This window comes from Balaenoptera musculus, chromosome 7 (genome assembly GCF_009873245.2).
Source record: "Balaenoptera musculus isolate JJ_BM4_2016_0621 chromosome 7, mBalMus1.pri.v3, whole genome shotgun sequence".
In the NCBI taxonomy this organism is placed as follows: domain Eukaryota; kingdom Metazoa; phylum Chordata; class Mammalia; order Artiodactyla; family Balaenopteridae; genus Balaenoptera; species Balaenoptera musculus.
In genome coordinates this window covers 110,895,158-110,903,414 of record NC_045791.1, presented here as the reverse complement: position 1 = coordinate 110,903,414, position 8,257 = coordinate 110,895,158, and the positions used below count along the sequence as shown (strand labels likewise).

General features: G+C 51.3%; 1 long non-coding RNA gene across 3 annotated transcripts; it reads right to left on the bottom strand.

Moving 5' to 3' along the window:
- Nucleotides 1–537: 537 nt before the first annotated feature.
- LOC118898445 lies at nt 538–7,116 on the bottom strand. Of its 3 annotated transcripts, none has more exons than XR_005020699.1 (3): nt 4,738–7,116; nt 3,205–3,476; nt 538–1,853 (listed from the first exon to the last, which is right to left on the bottom strand). It is a non-coding gene; the product is annotated as an uncharacterized LOC118898445 (long non-coding RNA). The 3 variants fall into 3 exon arrangements; XR_005020701.1 differs by having other exon boundaries at nt 538–1,718; XR_005020700.1 differs by having other exon boundaries at nt 538–3,476; nt 4,738–4,894; nt 5,175–7,116.
- Nucleotides 7,117–8,257: the final 1,141 nt, after the last annotated feature.

Sequence of the window (8,257 nt, the reverse complement as noted above, 5' to 3'; positions counted from 1 at the left end):
TTTTCAAATTCAAAAAGAAACATGTAAGGATCTTTATCAGGATTGCATTAAATCTACAGGTCAATGTGCAGAAATTTGACATCTTTTATATAGCCTCCTTATTTGGTTCTTCTCTCATGTTTCCCAAAGTTTTCTTACGTGTCTTTTGTTATACATATTCCTGTGTACTTGATTTTTATGCCATTGTAAATTGCACCTTTTTAAGTCTTAATTTCTAATTTTCTGGTTTTGGTGCACAGAATGCAGTTGGTTTTATAGTTGATTATGTATTCAACAACTTTAAAAACTTCCTTATTAATCTAAAAATGTACCTGTAAGTAATTTTGGATTTTCTACACTTACATTGTCAAATAAGTTCTGTTTTCACTTTTCTAATTCTTATATCATTTGTTTATTTTGTTTGGTTGCTAATTGCCTTAGTGGACCCAACTCAAAAGTAAAGCTTTAAATTTTTCACAGTTAGTTATAATGCTTGCTGTGGGTTTTTTATAAATAACCTGTGTCAGAACAAAGACATTCCCTTCCACTCCTCGTTGTCAGGGGTTTTTTATTAGACACTTTTTCATCTGTTAACATGATCATATCATTTTTATCCCTTAATAAGTTGTAAATATAGTGAACTATATAACTTATAAATATGGCTAGGTAAGGCTAAAACACACACATACACATACATACCTAAGCCGAAGTGGGCACTAGCTCAAAACATGAGAAGCTTATCACCTGTTTAGCCCAGGATGGAAGCTGGATTGGCAGGAAGCTCTTCACACGCCACCACCTGGTAACTCCTCCATCCCCAAGGGGCCGGTCATCATCCGCACCACCCCACCACCGGGAAAGAGACGGGGAGGAGGCCCACGTGCTCTCTTCCTAAAAGCCTTAGCCTGGAGGCAGCACTCCACTGATGAAGAGGTCACCTGGTCACAGCTGGGTGCTTCACGGTGACAGCCCCATACTATGAAAGAAGAGCACAGATTTCGGTGGAGAGCCAGCGGACACCAATATAAACCCAAGGTGGTCTTAGTGCATTATAGTTTATATATTGCTAAGTCCAGTTTTCTGAGATTTCTTTAGCATTTTGCATCCATGCACATGTGACACAGACCAGTATTCTTTTTCTCCTGCTGTCTTTGCCGGGTTTTGCCATCGAGGGTGGGCTAGCGTCATAACACGACTTCGGTTGTGCCGGCGGTAAACGCGTGGCCTCTCAGCCCTGACACCACTTCCCACTGTCCTGCTTCTGGTCCAGACCACGTCTTCCTTGCAGCTGGCGCAATGTCAGGTTCTGTCGGTAGAGGGAGCTGGAGGGACACTGGAAGAGCAAGTTTCTCCTCCTTCTTCCCCGGGTGCTTGGCTGGAGCGCGGTGTACCCAGGAGCTCGCCTCCCAGTGAGCTTCAGGGCACCTGAAGTGGCTTCCTGGTGGGGAGCTCAGTGGCACCCCTGTAAGCAGTTTCCAGAGGGTTCAAGGGCACTCCCCGGAGGGCTTCTCAGCAGCTCACCAGCAAGCCCAGCCACGACCCAGCAGGCTTCTAAGCAAAGTTGACAGCACCTCCCTTCCCCAGGGCAGCTTCCAGGTGAATCACGTAGGCACCCCAGTGCAGGAGGGGGGGCGCTGGGGATAGAGGGTCCCGCCTTCCACTAGCTCAGAGCTCTTGCCCATCAGTCATATGGACCAACTCTGGCCAAGATCAACCCTGAGAACTTTTCTGCCGTCTGTCTGTTGAGTTAAAACAACACCACCATCTCCAACAAGGTGTCAATCCAGCCTTAGGGAGGGCTCCCTGCCTTCCACATTTGTTCCTTCCGTGGGTACTCTCCCTTGGGGTATTCCTTCAAATGCTCTTTTATCTCCCTGGAAATAGTTAATAATCCTTATCTCAGACCTTCCTTGCTCATATTATTGTGTGGTTACTGTCTGCTGGACTGGACCCTGACTGATACAGAACTGGTACCGGGAGTGATCACAGGAGATAGACTTGCAAAGTGGGATCTGGGAATTGATCTGTTGTGATTTCAAGCTTAAGCAGTGTTGAGCTCATTGCCAGCGGGAAATGGGAAGCTAGTAATCCATGGCATGCCCCCATGCACCAGCATCAGAATTAATGAAGCCTTCGCCTTTGGTTGCTTGTGATGAAGTGCTAACTGAAGCAAGTGACTTGGAGCACCTGTGGCTACTGAACCTTTTTTTTTTTTTTTAAATGGTAGTAAAGATGACTACAGGAAGTACGGTATGGGATAGAGCTTTGAGTGCACTGGAGTGCATATAGAGAGAAAATGACAAGTCATGGTGACTTAACTCTCAGGACAAGTAACAGAACCAGAATACTTCAATAAAGAACCTCTTTCTTTTCTTGCAGTCACAGGGCTGTTATTTCTAAAAATCATACAGAAAAGTTCATTGTATTGCTTGTTAACAGCCAGATTCAGTCTCACCAGTATCTCAAGGGAAAGTCAGGCACTGACTGAGAAAGGGTGGGAGCATGAAACTGGGAGTGGGGACATCTGGTTAGATCCAGGGACCTGATCATCCTAAAACCCCAAGTTGTTCTAAGCCTTCCTCACCAGTAGAGGTCGTTTGTCCGTGGCATCTTCCTTTGCTTGAAAATCCGGTGACACCCTTGCCAAGGGGAGATGCCTTGAAAAGGGACACCTATTCTCAAGACCCAGCACAACTACCCCCGTTGCCACCAGACACATGACTAAGGTCAAATCACAGCATGCTCCAGTGGGACAGGAATACACAATGCTCCGGGAAGGCTAGCTTACCCACCTAGAAAATGAGCAAGCCTTTTCTAATATATACCAGAAACATGGGAAACACGTGTGAAGTGGATTCTAAGGGTGTCAGACCACGGAGGGTGGAACATAACACTAGATCAGGCCAAATTTATGGATGATGGTAAAGGGACTAGAGTCCAGATTTAATGCACTCACTTGAGCAGCTGGAGGTGTTTCTAAACAACATATCTGACTGTTTGACTGAGACTTATCCTCAAAAATGGCCTACGTTCAGCTAGGTTGAGATGCCAGAGCTTCCCTGGCATGGAGGAGGGAATCCAAAGGCCTAGGGAGAGGGGAATGTTGTACTGGATTCATCCTGTGTGACCTGCACACCTCCCTCCCAACTACGGACTTCCGGAAGACCCAGAAGACACTCCTTTCACTCGGGCACCGAGAAACACACTAGCGAGAGGAGCACTCACCTCCTTGGAAAGCTTCGGGACTGTTCTCCTCGACGGCACGCGTGATGGTGGGGATGGTGCCACTGACGGGGGCTCCCCGGTTTCAATGGAGACGATGGGATTCCAGGGGAGCAGAGGCCAAACGGCAGGCATCGACCACCAAAGGCAAGGCGGGTGCATCCACCAAGAAAGACAGCAGATGTGTACCCGCAATCAAAACACCTTGGTCCCCAGGGATCTTTAACAGTGGTTCACTGAACACGGTGCCCCTAAGAATAAGAGTACTGACTGATCTATAAAACAGGGGGACAAAAAAAAAAAAACCTTTAGGCCTAAGAGCCAAAACCCTGACCTGAGTCACAACTGTGGCTAGGAACTGCCTCTCACCTGGTTCTCAGACCCAAGTCAATTCACAGGCCAGACCCCTTGACTGCAGGGGAGGCTGGGTCTGAGACCCCTCCCCCAAGCCTTCCCAAGTCCCAGCTCCACCGCTCAGCTGTGATACTGGAGCTGGGACGATGTTAAGCTGGTCAGGAGAGGGTGCTGGAGGGATGCTGGGAAGAGGGGGTTTCTCTTCGTAGTTCCACAGTGCCTCCCCTCTTTCTAACCCCCTAGGCACCTGGCTGGCATACGAGACACCGGTGGAGCGTACCTGCTGCAGTGTCAGCAGCACCCAGCAGGCAGCTTCCTGGTTGAGCTCCTCAGGTATCCTAACGGGCTTCCCAGAAACCTCAACTTCCCCACAGGCAGCCTCCCAGCTTTCCCCGGGAGTCCGGCCTGCTCCCGCCAGCTTCCCACCAGGTTCAACGGAACCCCCTGCAAGCAGCTTCCCAGCGAATTTCTCTGGCACGCCAGCAGGTGGTTTCCTGCCCACCAGCCTTGGCCCAGCAGCCCAGGGCAGCCCAGTGAACCTCTCGGCCCTAGAGTAGGTGCAACCACTACAGAACCTTTAAATTATGTGCTGACAGTAAGCTTGGAGAGAGACGCGTCTGGAGGCCTGGAGAATTTCTGTACACTCTCATTTTTCAGAGCCAGAGTTACCAGCACACTTGTGAACGTGTGTTTAAAAGGGGCGCACTGCCCCCTAACTTTGCCACAGTCTCCCCTGTTCCTTACTATCACGCCTAGTGTTTCTGCACTAATTATGGCTCCTACATGGCCCCTGTAGGTCTTATGGTCGATGACACATGCCTACCGGGTTCTTAACTTCAGGAGACGAGGCTCCTAGAGAGGTGCCGGGAAAAAGCTTCCCCTCAGCAGTGCTGGGGAATGTGGGACACCCCCTGGATACAAGGGACCAAACTCATACGGCTCTGAGATGCACTGGGGCTGTCACACCAACCACCCCTCCTCAGCGTGATCTCTGTGTCCAAAAATAATCCTGCTTTCCAGGCCATGGGATTAAGCCCACTAAGCTTCAGTCATTCCCTGAAGGTCTTGGGCAGCAATACAAACTAAGCCAAAATGAGACAGAGCTCTTCCCTGTCATTTTCTCTCCCCTTCCCCACCCGCCCCCTTAACGCTGGCAGACCCCCAATCCTGTTCTCAACTCACCCTACACAGTAAGCCGAAATCCCCAGGTTCAAGGTGGCTTCAGTAACAAGGCCTTTATTTCCACACCCAGCAGACTAATGGGAGGCAGGCAGTTCCCCTGGAAGTCTGACTTGGAAGCTGGACAAATCCATCGAGTCACATGAGGCCAACAATGTCCCTGAAAAAAGGTAAACCATCCCTGAGAGCCACAGAAAGGGCCCAGCTGAGGTCCTCCTAGCCAGTGCTGGGTCACACCCACGCCCTAACTAGTCAGGAAGATGAGGCCCATCAACAGGCCAGGCTGCTCATGGGTCCCTCCAGGGCCTGGAACGAGCACAGGTGACGAGTCCCTCCCAGCTGGCAGAGTGGTGAGATGGCTTCTGCCACGGGCACTGACAGCGAGAGAACTCTGGCAAGGGCCCCGGGCAGGCGAGAGCGCCCGAAAGCTCCCCACACACCTAGCGCTCGTCAGGAATATCCCGTTCGACCCCATGAAGCTCAACTTCCAGCCCAGGGTATCCTCACAGAGGCTCCCGCAGCTCATCTCTGGCGCGCGTCCTGTTCCGCTGAACGAGGAGAGAGCACGTCCCCTGCACACTTAAGGCCTTTCCCCAGCATGAACTTCCTGATGCTTTACGAGGTGAAGCCCTTGACTGAAGGTTTTCTCACATTGGCCGCACTCATAGGCCTCTCTACGGCGAACGTTCTGCTGCTGAATGAAGAAGCCTCTCGGGTGGAAGGCCTTCCTCCATCTCTGCATCCATGAGGTCTTCCTCGAGGGTGAACCTGCCAGGGGTGAATGAGGCCGGACCTGCAGCTTAACGCTTTCGCACACTGGGCATACTCAACAGACTTCCATGCAGCACAAGCTTGACGTTTTGGCAGGAGGTTTTCCCACGTTTGCTGCACTCCTAACACTTTCCTGGGCTGTGAACTTTCCAGTGTAAATCAGAGCACACCTTTGGCAAAATGCTTTCATTCCATGCATTCAAAGGGACTTTCTCTAGTATAAACTTTCTGATGCCAACTGAGCTTAGAGATGTCGCTAAAGGTTCTCTGATATTACCGCACTTATCAGGCTTTTTTTTGGGGGGGGGGGCGGGGGCGGTGCTGAGCCCTTTGGCTTGCGGGGATCTTAGTTCCCCGACCATGGATCGAACCCGTGCCCCCTGCAGTGGAAGCGCGGAGTCCTAACCACCGGACCGCCAGGGAAGTACCAGGCCTTTCTGCTGAGAACCTTCTGGTGCCAAACAAGCGTGTATCCTTCGCTGAACGCATCCTTCCCACGGTGGCTGCACTCATAAGGCTCTTCCCCAGCGTGGATTCTCCGCCGTTGAAAGAGGCGGGGATTACCTTCACTCAGACCTGCCCCGGTGTGGCGGCCGTAGGCTCCCTCCCACTTGCCGTACTGTCCGGGGTGAGCGGCCTCCCAGCCTGCGGCGCTCCTGCCGGCCTTCCCCGTCCTGGTGCTGGAGGAGGCCGGCGCTTGCGGGGACCCGTCCTCCCCGCACACTGAGGGCTTCTCTGACACGTGGACTCCACAGTGCCTCGCCACGAGGCCCTACCCTGCCCGCCTCTGCTGGGTTTCTCTCGGCTGGGCTGCTTTGGAGCCGGGAGCGCTGAGGCCGAAGCCTCTCCCACACGCCTCCTCACTGCAGCTTCTGCCCGCGGCGGCTCCCCGGTGCTCAGCCAGGAGCAACTCGTCTTTCCAGCCTGGGCCACACATCTCAGGGAACGCGCCCAAGCAGACGGACCTGCGAGGGGCGTCCTGAGACGCGCTTACAAAAGCGCCCCGCTCGGCCGGTGCCTCCCGCTCTACTCCACACCGACCACCCCGGGGCCGCAGGTGCCAAGTTCCCCCACATCCAACCTCCACGCAGCAGGCGCCGGGCCACTCCTCCTGGGAGAAGCACAGGCCACATCCTCGGAGACCACGCGGCCCTGCCGCCAAGGGAGCCCCAGCCGAGAATCCTCCAGGACCGCCCCACCCAGCTCTCGGGTCCTTCGGGTAAGGGCCGACCCCTGAGCCGACGGCATCCCAGGAGGACGGTTCCGGAAGTCCCGCCCCCACCTCGTCCACACGCACAGGAACGCCCCCCCTCCCGGGCCCTCATTGGCCCTCCACCGTCGTGACGTACATCACAACGGGCGCTGAGAAATGGCGTTCTCACGTGGGGCGGAGCTTCACCTCCTCTTAAAGGAGACGTGCCAAGATTTCCGCGTCAAGTACTCAAATGCCACTTCCTTTCCGGCAGTAGCTGCCCCCGCGGCTGTCCGAGTAACTTCCATAAATTAGGTAAATTCTATTTCCTAGGAATGTGTCCATTTCCTCTAAATTTTCACATTTACTATCGTAAAGTTGTTTATAATATACCCTCTTATCTTTGTATATGACCTATAAAATTGCCCTTTTAAATTTTTAAATGATTTGTATGTCCTTTTTGTCTTGATTAGTCTCTCTGGAGATGTGTCAATTTTTTCCTTAGAAAGAAGCAGCCTTGGGCTTTGTTGCTGCCCTCTGTTGGTTGTAATGAATTCTGCTCTTTATCATTTAGCTTTCACCCACCCACACTTCCCCACCCTCCACCCCCCCAATAGCGTTTATGGTAGTAGGTGCATGTTATTAGGACTGTATAAATACTAATCACAGCTGAGGCATCTAGTATTACCGTGGTAACTTTTTCTTTCTTGCCCAACCTTTTGTTTTCCTTGGAGTTATGTCCCTTGGTTTCCTAGGTACTTGTCAATAAATCAATCCCAACTCCTATCTAAACATGTTCAGAGACAACAGGTATTCTAATAATTAAGGCGTCTCCTCTGGGGCCTCAGCTCCTCACATCTAGTCTAGATCGGGTGCCTTCTGTGCCTGATGTACAGCTGTCATCCTCAAGGCTTTCACTGTGCTCCTAGGAGTCACCTTGCCTCTTTGTGTTGGATCCACAGTTCCTGAATACCAGGTTTTCTTCTTTCTTGGTTTACCCCTTTGTTCTGGAAGAGTACATCCTCTAATAGTTTCTTAAGAAAGGGTGTATGGAACATACATTTTTAAAGAAACTACAAGTCTTTTGAGCATGACTTTTACTTGCATTTCCTTCAGAATTCTGAAAGGTCCCAATTCCTCCGTTATCCAGTGTGAGGATTCCAAAGCTATTTTGATTCCTGATACTTTGTATGTGTCCTGTTTATCCGCTCCAGAAGTTATAGAATCTTTTCTCCCCAGCATTCTGAAATTCCACAGTGATGTGCCGTGGCTGGTCACCAGCCGTGGTCAGTACTTGGCCAGTCCTTGTAATTTGGAAACATAGCCTTCATTCTCAGAATTTTCTTGATTTACTGGAATCCACTGTTAGAAGTGTGTGATTTTCTTTGGCCACATTCAGTACTGGTATCTTTAGGTGTTTCCTTTTAGGCTGGTGAGATCTCTCAAGAAGTCTCTTTCTCCTTTATTTCCTGCCTGGAGGATACAGCCTGTTTCCTGAGCTGAGGATTTTACATACTGAAGGCCGATGTCTCGCCTCCCTCAGTCTCCCACCGGGCTGGG